A 15,841-nucleotide genomic window follows, 5' to 3' on the forward strand; every position below is an offset into this window, starting at 1 on the left:
CAAACAGCATTTTGTCGAAAGGTTCGCTTACCCAGTCTTTTGAAATACCAGCTACAGGATGTACTAGTTGTTTCTGAATGCTCACAAAAAAAGGAGGGTGGAAGAAAATTGAAACACACAGATTTGGTTGGCCATGAATGGCATTGTGTTGTAAGTCAAAACAGCACACTGCAATACTCATAGAAATCTATAAAACAGAGCTGGCTTAGGTTATCTAGGTTATTTCTTCACCCTAAGGATCAACTGTCTTTCCTGACAGATGTCCCTCCAGCCTGATTGCCTTAAAGGCAATCTGACAGATCCCAGTGTTTCTCCTGGCAATCTACTTCAGCGCTTCACTGCTTTATTAAAAGAATATTTCCTCATCCTGAAGTCAATTCCTCAATTTAGTATTCCCTCTCTTAGAAAAACAGCAGATGTAGAAAAATATTTTATCTTCCTCTTTGTAGCTACTTTTTGGAGTTCTGGATTGGTGACCTGTGGGAAGGTGAAAAAAATGGAGATTGTAGGAAAGGAGAAATATTTAGTATTTCAGTATTCATATCTTCATCTGGTCAATCTTACATCTGCATGATACTACAGTTTATGTATATCCTTTTTAAACTTTTTGTCATTTGTATTCTTATTGTATTCAACACCCATACGAAGCTCAGCTCTGCGGCAGAGGCTGTGCCAGTACACTACAGGATAGTATGATTTCATAGAATCATAGAATCATAGAATCGTCAAGGTTGGAAAAGACCCTTAAAATCATCAAGTCCAACCGTTAACCTATCACTGCCAAGTCCATCTATACCATGTCCTTGAGCACCACATCTATCCGTTCTTTAAATACCTCTAGGGATGGAGACTCAACCACTTCCCTGGCCAGCCTGTTCCAATGCTTGACCACCCTTTCGGTGAAGAAGTTTTTCCTAATATCCAACCTAAACTTCCCCTGGCGCAGCCTGAGGCCATTTCCTCTTGTCCTATCACTCATTACGAGGGAGAAGAGACTGACCCCCACCTCTCTACAACCTCCGAGTTGTAGAGAGCAATAAGGTCTCCCCTCAGCCTCCTCTTCTCCAGGCTAAACAACCCCAGCTCCCTCAGCCGCTCCTCATAAGACTTGTTCTCTAGACCCTTCACCAGCCTCGTTGCCCTCCTCTGGACACGCTTCAGCACCTCGATGTCCTTCTTGTAGTGAGGGGCCCAAAACTGAACACAGTACTTGAGGTGCGGCCTCACCAATGCCAAGTGCAGGGGCACTATCACCTCCCTGGTTCTGCTGGTCCTTCATATATCTTAAGAGTAGCGCATTAGTTTATATACATCATAATGTGCTGTTTGCTTTGCCACAACACCATGACTCTTGTTCAGCTTGTGAGCTATTGTAACCAACAGCCTTCTCTGCAGTATTTCTGCATAGCCATCACTCTCCGTTCTGCATCTGCCCGTGACTATCCCTAGCTATGTTTGCATTTGTCTTTTTGTTAAATTGCATTCTCTTTTTCCTCTAAATTATTCCTCTCATTTGAGCAAAAAATTAAAAAATTCTAATCTTGTCCTTCAACAAGTTTTCAATCCTTAGGAGCTCCAGATTTCATAAGCTCCTAAGTTTATGGAGTGCTCCTCCAAAGACAAACCTTTGCAGTCCTTCCAGATCTTATTCTCATCCTCTGAACAGTCCTTCTTCAAAAAAGTCTGGGAAGGAGAAAAAAATCCCAAACTGATGATGTTGCATGTGTGTATAATATGACATTTATATGTCTACCAAATTAAATATTCAGGCATGCTAGAACAATACTTATTGACTCATTTCTGAGAACTAATCTAAAACCAAAGCTATCTAGGCAAAGACATATTTTGTTCCACCCCCAAACTACATATAAAGAAAAGTCTTTCCTGATATTTTTCGGTCAGACAGACAGTCCCTTGAAGCCAGTGAGAAAATGGTTATTTTCAAGCAGTGTATGTGCTGATGGAGTAGCTGTTTGAAAGTACAAAGAAAGAAAAAGCTCCCATAATAAAACCATGTCATGGACGCTTTTTCATTCATATGATGATTGGTCTCAAGTTGTAAAAGTAATCTTTTTCAGACACCTCTCATTCAATTTAAGAGTAATGGTTTTCTCTAGATGCCAAGAGGACTGTGAATACTGAGGATGACCTCACTTTTAAATGGGGAAAAAAAAAAAAGAAAAGCTAATTATCAGTGCTGGACAAAGCACGATCTACTTATTGTCCAGTTCTACATGAAAATATGGGGTTTTTTTTCATTGAAAGGTATTCAAAGGACAGATGGGCAAGGGCTTTTTTAATATTTTAAATGGTCTCTTTGGTGTTTAGAAGCAATGATACATGGACGTTTATCAGCAAATGGCCTAAGGCAGATCTCAGCAAGAAGGTAAAGAAGCTCAACATTTATAGAGGACAAAATGTTATTTCAAACACTTTCAGGAATAAGCAAAATATTTTCTTAGACACAGAAGAAAGAAAAGCATGCACTCTATTTTTTAATAATCTAAGTGTGTGGCTTCCTTAACAGTGAGGGATGAATAAATTCTTCCTGGGTCCCATTTCTGTTTTTTTCTACACAATTCTACAGATAACTTATATTTGTGTTATTCCTCCACAACCCCTTTTTCTGGTATTAAGAACATCAGTAGAAAGGAGAAGTACTGAGCTGAAACATTTGTTCCTCAGGCTGCAAGGAGAGGAGCCCTGCATTCAGTGCAGAGAAAACACATGTGCTGCTGTGTGTGAATGGAATACACTCCAGAATAGACAGTAGTCTCAAAAATAGACTGCAGAAGTATCCTAACCATGGTTAGTTTATTTAAAGCTAATACTTGTGATTTCTCTTTAGCAGATTCTAGATCACCCAAAGGAATAAAATTGTCCTGGTCAATAACAACAGCGGGATGGCCTGTTCAAGTGGATGACTTGGATGTACTGAGGACAACCGGGCCTAAAAGAAGCCTAAAGACTGAAATATCTGGATATTTCTACTTAATACATCAGTGGTGACAAATACAAATTATGTGTGAATGTAACTCCTGTTCTCTCTCCATTGAAGAGGACGAAAATCCTTCTTCTCTTGGAAAAAAGTCTGTCTTTGCACGCCTGCAGTATCATCAGGACTTCTGGTGAGAGCAACAGTCATGGTCAGAGCAGGACCACATCCTGGGAGACTGCTGTGAGAAATACACCTTGGATCAAATCTTTCCAGCAGGGATATCTAGGGGAGTCACGAGGGTCACTGAAGTGCATTGCTTCCTGGACTTTCCAAAAGCATCCCAAAAAACTACTACCTTCAAGCTTAACTGAAAGTTACTGTAGCAGCAATATTAATTTTGGGAACACCTAGCAATCCTTCCAGCACTTTGGCTACACTTACGATTATCAGACTGCAAGTGAGAAACATATCTGATTCAAAAAGTAGTAAAAGTAATCACAGAGGGGATGGAAAAAGGAATATTCATGAGGCACAATGGAAGTGATTATTGGTTTAATGCATGCCCCTTCTTAAAGCTCCTTTTCCTTACATACTCAAGAAAAGCATACAGATGGTACCACATACTCATGAAAATATTTCAATGTTTTCAAGGGGTGTATGAAAGACAAAACAAAGCAGCTGTAACTTTAAATCCTGATAATTTAAAAGATGTTGCTCTATCATTATTATAACTCATAAAAAATGTATTGTTGCCATAACAACTGGCTCATCACATGTGAGACTGCCTGAAAAACTCAAGCATTCTTTAATCAGTCAGATACATGGGCCCAAACCTGAAAATAATCCACCAATACATTCATGACACTTTCTTTCTTGTAAAATGAACTTTAATGCACACAATTCCTTTTTAACAATCATTATTTTAAAAAATCTATAATCAAAAGAGTCTAATGGATTATCTTTTTCCTCCTAGGTCATAGAAAACTTCTGTCTGGGAATGACTGCATTTCTTCAGATGGAATAGGGTCGATGAATGCATTCAATGTACATTCTCTTAACTGCCATTATTTTCCTGAGTCTCCACCGTGTATCATTTGAATAACACTCAACATAAATCCCAGATGGTGGCAGGACTTCCAAATGATCTGGTGTGGCAGCCCCTGCATACATGCAAGGATTCATTGAAGAGAATTGCATTTTAATGGTGTACCACCTGGTTCCATGTGATAAAAAGCCTACAGTAATGCAATCACATTTCCCAGTCCTGAGGGCCTGGGACAGATGGCTGAGTACAGGACCTGCTACTGAAGTTGTATAGTCCAAGCGGAAACATATAGTACAGCTGGTCATGCAGAAAGATGGGCAGCATGACCTGGTACCCTATGGCAGGCCACCCTACCTCACGCTGCAGGGCACAGGGGTCTGGTGAGACAGGGAGCCAGTGCAATCACACTGCTCCTGGCTGGCCAGAAGTCACCTCTGCAGCAGTGGCCGCTTCATTCCTGTCCCAGACCGCCATGGAAAATGTGACACACACGGGCTGAAGCCCCCAACCCAAAGCAGCCAGCAGAGGGATTTGCACCTGAAGTCCCATTCCCAGGTAGTCTAAGCACCAAGCTAGTAGGTTTCTGGGGACATCAGTTAAGTTTAGAACAAAAATTTCAGCTTTGATGAAGCAGGGGTTCAATTTACCACCTCCAAATTTCACTTTTCACAAACCGGCATTTTCCAGCAAAACTGTTATTTTCTTGGATTTTGGTCTGCCATCTCTCCTCTACAACACAAATGATGATAAATGTCTTTCATTTGATAATAAATGTAATATATCCCTTCTTTCCATATGGGCATTTTCTCCAAATTTTGTTCATTTTCAGTCTTAAGTCCTCTTAAATTACATTCAACAAGTAATTAAATTTTTCTCTACCATATTTTCCTCTTATTTAAATATGGTTAAATCTGATTTTCAACCTTGGAAGCATGCTTTGAGTTTTAGAGGTCAAAGCATTTGCCTCAAATCCCATAGTAATGTTGCTTTCTGTGCTTCTTTTGCTTTGTGTTTCCTGAATGACCTTGTGCTCATACAGTCACTGGTGGTAAGTGCCCAAACTAGCTTTCTAAGTGGAAGGAGTGTTGTGCACTATTCATTATACAGTTCAGGCTTCAGCAGATATCCCTTTTCATGCATTTATTTATGAAGATGGAACAGCCCAGAAATATGTTTCTCCTTCAACTGAAATCCTATTGTATTCTGCTACTACATCTTTGTTTCCATACTTCCACAGACTATGCAAAATCGACCTCTAAAAAGGAGGACAAAACACGAAAATAGTACACAGAATTTGTATGGTTGAGATGAATATATATCTAAGGTCAGTTGACGGTGGATTAGCGAAATCACGGGTATGATTCGTTCTGGCAATTCCTATATTCCCTCTGTTATTCTACAGAAATGCACAAGCAATCGGTAAAACCCCGGTCCTTGGCATACAGCTGCCTCACTGGTAGCTTCCACCCACAGGAGAGGTGGGGATTGGAAATTACTTTGGGAAAGTTTATGGAAAAGAGGAAGAGATAAAAGAGGAAGAGAGGACAAAACCATGAGTGAATTCAACCCACAGGTTCAGGGAGTGGATAAAGACAGAGTAAGGAAGAAGGATGCTAGTCTAAGCTGCCAACAGATCATTTCTCTCACAAGTCACTGCTAAAAAACACATGCTGCGTCACGGGCACTATAAGCAGTAATTTTAGGAGAGACAATTGTTTGCTAGTTGATCTGCTATGTGAAAGGTCCCTCAAAACATTAATTTGCTTTTGGAAATGTTTTAGGTCATTCAAGAAATACGCAAAAAAAAGGCTTACCTAAAGCACAGCTTTCTGTCCAGTCAGTTTTGGATCACAAAGAATTAGCTGTTTATTTTCCTCATAGTCATATTAAAAGGTTATATGTTAAACTCGGTACTAAAGAGAGGAAAAATAATGGTGTTCAGCCCCCACCCCCAAATGAATCGCTCCTAGAAAATTTTCATGTTAAATGTCAAGATCCTTATTCAACTGTATTTCAAATTCACACACAGGCATACTGTGCTTGCATATTTAACTATGTTTTCCTATACAAAACCTGCTTCCTGTCTTACAGACTGAATCACTAGCTGAAATGTCCCTTCTGGCCACATTTAAAATCTTGATTATAATCCTTGATGAAACAGTGAAGTGAACGATCCTTGTATTTAATCAGAATAAATTAAACTAATGAGCTTTCCTGGCAGATTTATTACTTTTCTTATGGATGAAGTTCCACTGGCTGATCATATGCAAGCCAAAAAAAAAGTCTTATGTAAGGGGTGGGGGCCATAATGTTTTAATTAAAAATAATAAGTTCCTGATATGTTCCAAAGAAAAAATTGCGTATATACTTTTTCTTCACACTTGTATGAAGATCAGATAGAAAGGGTCAAGACAAAGTTCAGAGCTGAGACTCAGCAATGAGGTAGAGCGATGCAGGATAGTGCCAGGGGTGGTTTTAGCTAATAGCAGTCCTGTCCAACACTAGGAAACAGGCTTTAGTTCTTTGCTGTTGCATTCACATAGTGCCAGAGGCTGACTTTTTTGGCATCACTGTAAAATATATACCCGAAAAAATGTTTAATTGCACATACGCATACTATACATGCAAGAAGGTAACATTGTCCACTTAAATGCAAGCAGCTGTTGAACAACCTTTCCTTTTTCACCAGAAGCAGCTTAGGATGGGGTTCAGTCTCGCCAACACAGAGCTGTTTCTCTGTGATAGGGGGACAAAGCCTGGTTCCTGACCTGCAAGAAGAATCAAACAGGACAGTTTTTCTCCTTGAGCTCCCAGCCTCTTTCAAGCTCTGTCTGAACAAAAAGTATGTATGTCCTCTCTTCACATTTGTGTCAGGGCTGTACCAATGTTTGGGAAGGGTCTCACTGGAGCGTCCTGAGCCATTTGTCTTTTTTTCCTACCTCTACAACCCCAGCAATGTCACCTTTGTGTGTAAGGCTAATGCCCAAGCAGATTCACAAATGCCTGCAGTTTGGGCAATGTTTTCAGTTTAGTTTAATCTTCTCTGTAACAATACCAGGAGGATCTTCGTGGTTGGAGCAAAGGCTTTTTTCCATTGCACACTTACCACACTACCTGAGACACTTTTCAATAGCTGTCTATGTCCTTGATTCCTGAGCTGCAGGTACAAAGACATAAAACTGTGGTTTTTCTGTGCAAATTAAAAATGTGCAGAAAGACACCAATATTTGTCTTCTGAGCTTCTGGAAAAAGCACAAAGATGCTGAAGAATGATTTTCAATAACAGTTCAGAGTTTGCTGATAGCAGAACAGGAGAAGGCATTTCCCAGTGTGAGGTGACAGACAGTTCAAGAGAGCTGTGATCATGCATGAACTTTGATGGGCAGTAGTTAGCAACAAGACCACAGAAAGTGTAGCAATAAAGATAAACAAAGTTCAGGGCATGAAAGGACACAGAACTCTCTATATCTGAGAAATATTAGTTTCCCCTTGCAATTCTTTCTGATTTTCTTTTTCTTCTGACAATCAGATAAAGTGTGGGAGGCCAGTCGTATGCAAGTCAATCACTGCTCTGCAGTCCCCAAAAGGGGGGACTCAGTCACTGCTTAAGGAGAATCACAGGTCTGAGCCAATTACTGCAGACTTCGTACACACCACACGCTTGATTCTTTATCCTATTTAGATAGGAAAGTATTTTGAAATTCAGTTCTACAACTTTGTTTTCAGACCTCTTTCTGGTGTGGTTTTAACAAAACAGAAGAAGGAAAGTGCTTAATGTTTCTCCTGAAATTTTTCTCATTCATACTCAGCCACTTTAGACCAAATAATGTTGTTCCAAGGACATGGATGAACTTTGTAGACAAACCTTTCACAGACCCTTTGAGTCACAGGCACCTTGGTAAAAGCAGCGAGTAATGTTGTCTTCTATCGCAGATAGAAGTTGTTCCAGATCCTGTTCTCTGGCAGCAAGCTCAGGCATCAAAGGACTTCTGGTCCAGTTGAGCCCTCACAAGCCTGATCAATAAATTAACTGGATATTGCCCAGCAGGGCACTATCTCTGCAATTATTTTCTTCTGACTTTCTTCTCACCTCATGAAATAACAGGTGACAAAAATCTTCCATCCAAAAGCAAACCAAGACACAGAGATACATAGCAAAAGCGATGGTGAGAAAGCTGGGCAACTGCTTTATTACAGAGTAACAGACCATCAACATTTGACTGACATTCCCACAGGAAAAAAAAAAAAAACAACATCATCTGGCTACTAACATTCATTTTTCTTCCTCCTGCATACATCTTTTAGAAGTGATAATCCTCTGATATTTGCTACTGGATTCTCCCTAAGAAATCAATAAGATGGGGCTCCCAGCACGCCAGGCAAAGGCAAGCACAATAGAAGCAGGAGGAGTGATATTAAATTCCCCGATGTTCTCACTTTCCTGTTGTCTAGGTTTGCTCCTTCTGGGTGACTACAGTTTCAGTGTATCATCATACATGGAGAATTAAATTAAGGAGGACCAATGGAAGCAAACCTTCCCTTGCCCAGCACACGTACTCTGTTTCAGTTTTAGAAGCTCACGTGATTATTGCAGGAAGCAGTTATACAGAAAAGCAAATCTTGGTTGTTCTTCATTCTCAAACTCTGATTACATTTGGTAAATATTGTGCCCTTAAGTCATTTAATAATTCAGCTTTTCCACTTTGAAATAATATTACTACTGTATGAAAGGTTACCTGGAGGGCCAATTGTAATTACTGAGTACATCCTGCATAAAGGTATTCAAAATTATTTCCAAATGTTTACCAATCACATCTTCAATAACATTCTTTTACAAGGATAGTTTAATTGCAGTGTGTCCATCTAACTTCATTTGTTTTTCTGACTTAAACACTAGGCTACTCCAGTTGTGGATTTCTGGATTTGTTTGAAACAGGTGGCTTTTAAACTAAGTTCTGGTTGAGAGGATAGTATTAATCAATATATTGCAATTTGCAAGACACTTAAGACTTGAATCCCCCATTAAATCCAAATCTATCCTCACAAGACACTAATTATGGAAATGCATTCATATATTTCAGTGATATTAGTTACACATCCACATGTGGATTACATACACATGCTGGAGTGTGTGGAAGATAACTTCCTGACACAGCTGGTGAGGGAGCCAACTAGGGAAGGCGCCCTGCTGGACCTCTTGTTTGCAAACAGAGAAGGACTCGTGGGTGATGTGATGGCTGGAGGCCATCTTGGGCATAGCGATCACAAAATGATGCAATTTTGGTTCTTGGAGAAATAAGGAGGGGGGTCAGCAGAACTGCTGCCTTGGACTTCCGGAGGGCAGATTTTGGCCTGTTGCATGGTTTAACCCCAGCCAGCAACTAAGCACCGCACAGCCTCTCGTTCACTCCCACCTCCCCAGTGGGATGGGGGAGAGAATTGGAAGAGTAAAAGTGAGAAAACTCAAAATAAGGAATTCATTCACTACTTCCCATCGGCAGGCAGGTGTGCAACCATCTCCAGGAAAGCAGGGCTCCATCATATGTAACGATTATTTGGGAAGACAAACGCCATCATTCCGAATGTCCCCCCCTTCCTTCTTCTTCCCCCAGCTTTATATACTGAGCATGACATCATATGGTATGGAATAGCCCTTTGGTCAGTTTGAGTCAACTGTCCCGGCTGTGCTCCTTCGCAGCTTCTTGAGCACCTGGCAGAGCATGGGAAGCTGAAAAGTCCTTGAGTAGTATAAACACTAGTTAACAACAACTAAAACATCAGTGTTGTTAACAGTATTCTCGTACTAAATCCAAAACACAACACTATACCAGCTATTAAGAAGAAAAATTAATTCTATCCCAGCTGAAACAGGGACACCTGTTTAGGAGCCTGGTTGACAGAGTCCCTTGGGAGGCAGTCCTGAAGGGCAAAGGAGTCCAGGAAGGCTGGACATTCTTCAAGAGGGAAATCTTAAAGGTGCAGGAGCAGGCCATCCTCATGTGCTAAAAGTCAAGCCAGCAGGGAAGAAGACCGGCCTGGCTGAACAGAGAGCTTTGGCTGGAACTCAGGAAAAAATAGAGAGTTTATGACCTTTGGAAGAAAGGGCAGGCCACTCACGAGAACTACAAGGATGTTGTGAGGTTATGCAGGGAGAAAATTAGAAGAGCCAAAGCCCAACTGGAACTTTAATATGGCTACTGTTGCAAAAGACAATCAAAAATGTTTCTGTAAATACATTAGTGACAAAAGGAGGGCTAAGGAGAATCTACATCCCTTATTGGATGCAGGGGGAAACATAGTGACAAAGAACGAGGAAGAGGCTGAGATACTTAATGCCTTCTTTGCCTCAGTCTTTAATAGTCAGACCAGTTGTTCTCGGGGTATCCAGCCCCCTGAGCTGGAGGACAGGGACAGGGAGCAGAATGAAGCCCCCATAATCCAAGCAGAAATGGTTAGCGACCTGCTGCACCACTTAGACACACACAAGTCTATGGGGCCAGATAGGATCCACCCAAGGGTACTGAGGGAGCTGGCAGAAGTGCTCAGGAAGCCACTTTCCATCATCTATCAGCAGTCTTGGCTAACCGGGGAGGTCCCAGTTGACTGGAGGTTAGCAAATGTGATGCCAATCTACAAGAAGGGCTGGAAGAAGGATCCAGGGAACTACAGGGCTGTCAGCCTGACTCGCTGCCGGGGAAGGTTATGGAGCAGATCATCTTGAGTGCCATCACACAGCATGTTCAGGACAACCAAGGGATCAGGCTCTGTCAGCATGCGTTTATGAAAAGCAGGTCCTGCTTGACTAACGTGATCTCCTTCTATGACAATGTGACCCGCTTGGTGGATGGGTGGAAGGCTGTGGATGTTGTCTACCTGGATTTCAGTAAAGCCTTTGACACCACTTCCACAGCATTCTGCTGGACAAACTCGCTACTCAGGGCTTGGATGGGCATACACTTCTCTGGGTGAAAAACTGTCTGGATGGATGGGCCCAAAGAGTTGTGGTGAATGGAGTTAAATCCAGTTGGTGGCTGGTCAGTGTTGTTCCCCAGGGCTCAGTATTGGGGCCAGTTCTGTTTAATACGTTTATCAGTGATCTGGACAAGGGGATTGAGTGCACCTTCAGTAAGTTTGCAGATGACACAAACTTGGTTGATCTGCTGGAGTGTAGGAAGGCTCTAGAGAGGGATCTGGACAGGCTGGACCAATGGGCTGAGGCCGACTGTATGAAGTTCCAGGGAACTACAAGCCTGTCAGCCTGACCTCGGTGCCAGGAAAGGTCATGGAGCAGATCATCTTGAGTGCGATTACGCAGCAAGTGTAGGACAATCAAGGGATCAGGCCCAGCCAGCATGGGTTTATGAAAGGGAGATCCTGTTTCACTAACCTGGTCTCCTTCTATGACAAGGTGACCCGCTTAGTGGATGAGGGGAAGGCTGTGGATGTTGTCTACCTGGACTTTAGTAAGGCCTTTGACACTGTCTCCCACAGCATTCTCCTGGAGAAGCTGGCTGCACACAGCTTGGATGGGTGCACTCTACGCTGGGTTAAAAACTGGCTGGATGGCCGAGTCCAGAGAGTAGTGGTGAATGGAGTTAAATCCAGTTGGCAGCCGGTCACAAGTGGTGTTCCCCAGGGCTCAGTGTTGGGGCCGGTCCTGTTCAACATCTTCATTGATGATCTCGATGAGGGGATCGAGTGCACTCTCAGTAAGTTTGCAGACAACACCAAGTTGGGTGGGAGTGTTGATCTGCTGGAGGGTAGGAAGGCCCTACAGAGGGATCTGGGCAGGCTGGATCATTGGGCCGGGGCCAACTGTAGGAGGTTCAACAAGGCTCAGTGCGAGGTCCTGCACCTGGGTCACAACAACCCCATGCAACGCTACAGGCTGGGGGAGGAGTGGCTGGAGAGCTGCCTGGCAGAAAAGGACCTGGGGGTGTTGGTTGACAGCTGCCTGAACATGAGCCAGCAGTGTGCCCAGGTGGCCAAGAAGGCCAATGGCATCCTGGCCTGTGTCAAGAATAGTGTGGCCAGCAGGACCAGGGAGGTGATAGTGCCCCTGTACTCGGCATTGGTGAGGCCGCACCTTGAGTACTGTGTTCAGTTTTGGGCCCCTCACTACAAGAAGGATGTCGAGGTGCTGGAGCGTGTCCAGAGGAGGGCAACGAAGTTGGTGAAGGGTCTAGAGCACAAGTCTTATGAGGAACGGCTGAGGGAGCTGGGGTTGTTTAGTTTGGAGAAGAGGAGGCTGAGGGGAGACCTTATTGCTCTCTACAACTCCCTGAAAGGAGGTTGTAGAGAGGTGGGGGTGGGTCTCTTCTCCCTAGTAATGAGTGACAGGACAAGAGGAAACGGTGTCAAGCCGCGCCAGGGGAGGTTTAGGTTGGATATTAGGAAAAAATTCTTCACCGAGAGGGTGGTCAAGCATTGGAACAGGCTACCCAGGGAAGTGGTTGAGTCTCCATCCCTAGAGGTATTTAAAGAACGGATAGATGTGGTGCTCGAGGACATAGTGTAGATGGACTTGGCAGTGACAGGCTAACAGTTGGACTCGATGATCTTAAGGATCTTTTCCAACCTTGACGATTCTATGATTCTATGATTCCATGATTCCATGATTCCAAGTTCAACAAGGCTTAGTGCCAGGTCCTACACTTGGGTCACAACAACCCCATGCAACGCTACAGGCTTGGGGAAGAGCGACTGGAGAGCTGACTGGCAGAAAAAGACCTGGGGGTGCGGGTTGACAGCTGGCTGAATGCGAGCCAGCAGTGTGCTCAGGTGGCCAAGAAGGCCAATAGCATCCTCGCTTGTATCAGAAATAGTGTGGCCAGCAGGACCAGGCAAGCGATCATCCCCCTGTATTCGGCACTGTTGAAGCCGCACCTTGAATACTGTGTTCAGTTTTGGGCTCCTCACTCCAAGAAGGACATTGAGGTGCTGGAGGATGTCCAAAGAAGGACAGCAAAGCTGGTGAAGGGTCTCGAGCACAAGTGTTAAGAGGAGCAGCTAAGGGAACTGGGGTTATTTAGTCTGGAGAAAAGGAGGCTGAGGGGAGACCTTATCGCTCTCTACAACTCCCTGAAAGGAGGTTGTAGTGAGGTGGGGGTCGGTCTTTTCTCCTAAGTAACAAGCAATAGGAGAAGATAAAATGGCCTCCAGTTACACCAGGGGAGGTTTAGACTCAATATTAGGAAAAATTTCATCGAAAAGTAGTCAGGCACCGGAACAGGCTGGCCAGGGAAGTGGTGGAGTCCCCATCCCTGGAGGTATTTAGAAGACATGTGGATGTGATGCTTAGGGCCATGGTTTAGTGGTGGACTTGGCAGTGCTAGGTTAACGGTTGGACTCAATGATCTTAAAGGTCTTTTCCAACCTAAATTATTCTATGAGTCTATGATTCTATGATCTGCCTCAGACAGACAAATGAAAAAATAGTGCTGTGAGTTAAATACGGAGCTGTTAGGCACACGAGAAGGTAGATGCATCACTGCAGGCTACCACCTATTACAACAGAATTTCATGACTATATAGTTACAATTGTTCCACAGCCAATAGATAATTTTCAAATACAATCATGGAATAGAAACAGATGAAAATCAGAAGTTAGTTGTAAGTTTTCAGGATAAAAACCTCTGAGTTTGACATTGATTACAGTCCCTGACTGAGCAATTATTTGTTGGGAGTCACTAGACTATACCGTCCATCATTTTACATGCTGTTAATTTGTGTAAGAAAGAGTATAGCAAGGACAGCAATACCTGTCAAGAGTATTTGCAAAAATAAGACACTCAATTTCAACAATTTTGTTAGTTGTACTATAAAAAAAATGTCCTATTACCATACCTATAATAAATAATAAGCTTTGCAAGGATTTGAAAAAAATGACATGACAGTCATGTGGATTAATAATGCTTGGGGTATCTAACAAGGGAATAACATCTACGGTAAGCAAAGCCTTCTGGAGCCTTCCCTTACAAACTACAGTCATACACTGAAGACAGTGCAAAGTTCAGCAAAGCCAGCTGGAAGGCTCCTGTGAGCTTCAGGAAGGATTGATCAGACATGACAAAAGCACTTCTGTCAAACATAAATAGAGCTCATATTCGTTCAATATTGGTACATCACTGATTTAAAAGATCTGTGTTGAAAGTGTGATGTAAAAACCCTTACAAGTAGACAAATCAAAATGGATTTTCATCAAGCTATTGGGTCACACACCTGTAACCCAAGCCCCTTGGTTCCCATCAGATTTACAGTGTCTGATCCAAATCATGAGACTTTCCTGTTTAAATTGCTAAGGCTTTACTTTTAGCACTGCAATTATATGGGTGGTTTAGGGGGATGTCATTTTCTTCACAGAAAAGATCTGCTACAGCTCAAACCTCCTAACAAAAAAAAAGTGACCTTGACTGACAACGGGCATGCACTATTTCAAAGTGAAAGGCAAAAGTTTGACAAGGTTATAATAGACTCAAATAGACCTCTCCAGATGAATACCGTGTGCAGCCTTAATAGTGGCAGGACTCTGCTGTAATGAATATATCCATCCATTTCTTCAGGCCTCACAAGCACGGCGGGCCTGGGGTAGGGGTGCTGACCTCAAGCTGAGGTCTCACCTGGGGCTGAGGTCTGATTTACAACCAAGTGTGGGCATTTGCACACCCAACAGGTGTCCATGACAAAGATAAGGGGGGCTCTAACACAGACACAAGCACAGAATCTGACACTTTAACCTTACTTTTGTGACAAATTTGTAACAAAAAAGATTACATGTGAGGACACTGAGCTGCTTTCTGCTGACCTCAACTGTACCAGTGCAACGAAAGACTCAGTCCCTCTCAACATGTTGTTAGACTGCACGGCCCTTGGTCTGTCTGGTTGCTGGCCTTAAAATGTGTTATTAGAAAATACTTAATTTGTTTCCTATGGTTCACTCTATGATCATGTCACCAGCTGAGGCAGATTTAAGCTTTCATTTAAAAGAAATAAAGAGAAACAAAACAAAACAAAAAAACACACAAAAGGAGATGTCTACATTTTCTGTCTCTGAAGTGAAATTCTCTAAAGTGATTTGATGTTGTTGAGCTTCCTGGTCAAAGAATGGACTCTCCTTGAGGTACCCCTAGTGCCCATTCTGAGCACAACAAGAGATGCTATGGGGGAGAAGGAAGTTCTCTAAATAAATCTTTGTAGAAGCCCCAGGTGACCAGAAGACAACTTGAAATGGTCATAGACACTTCTTCTTCAATATACTTTCTCATACGGTCCCTATCCAAAGTAAGGGGTAGAAAAGGAGGAGAATCCTCTGCCACCAGGAGCTTCTTGGTGGAAAGCCCTTCTGACTTTGCAGGCATGAGAGAAGCCAAAACTTGGGCCTTCTGAGGCCAATCATCATTTGAAAACTGCACCCCAAAGTCTTCACTGCTTTAAGACTTCACCTAGGGAAATCAAAAGTAAATATGGAATGAAGGTGAATGGTGCACTTCACTGGCTGGGCAGTTTTGGAAAAGATTCCAAGCACTCCTTCATATACTTGAGGGTGCCGCTGGCACCAAAATCTTGTTTTATTCTGATGTTGCTTTGCACCTAAGATGGTGAACATTCAGCTTCAGGACAAATATCTTCTGACTTGTGAGGTTCTTTGTCTTCCAAACAAAGCTTTAGCTTTTTTTTTCCTGAAGAATCTCAGCCTGATGGATATTGGCAGTGGAAGGCATGTTAAATAATGCATGAAGAGAGGGATGGACACAAGAAGTGTCAGTTTTCCTTTTTATACCCTTTTCCCCTGCAGCCTTTGAAACATATTTTATGCAGTTGCTTTGTAATTCATACAAATATATAAAGGCTAACCCTGC

This window comes from Nipponia nippon, unplaced genomic scaffold, assembly GCF_047370975.1.
Source record: "Nipponia nippon isolate SJK-2023a ecotype South Korea unplaced genomic scaffold, ASM4737097v1 scaffold_1, whole genome shotgun sequence".
NCBI lineage: Eukaryota > Metazoa > Chordata > Aves > Pelecaniformes > Threskiornithidae > Nipponia > Nipponia nippon.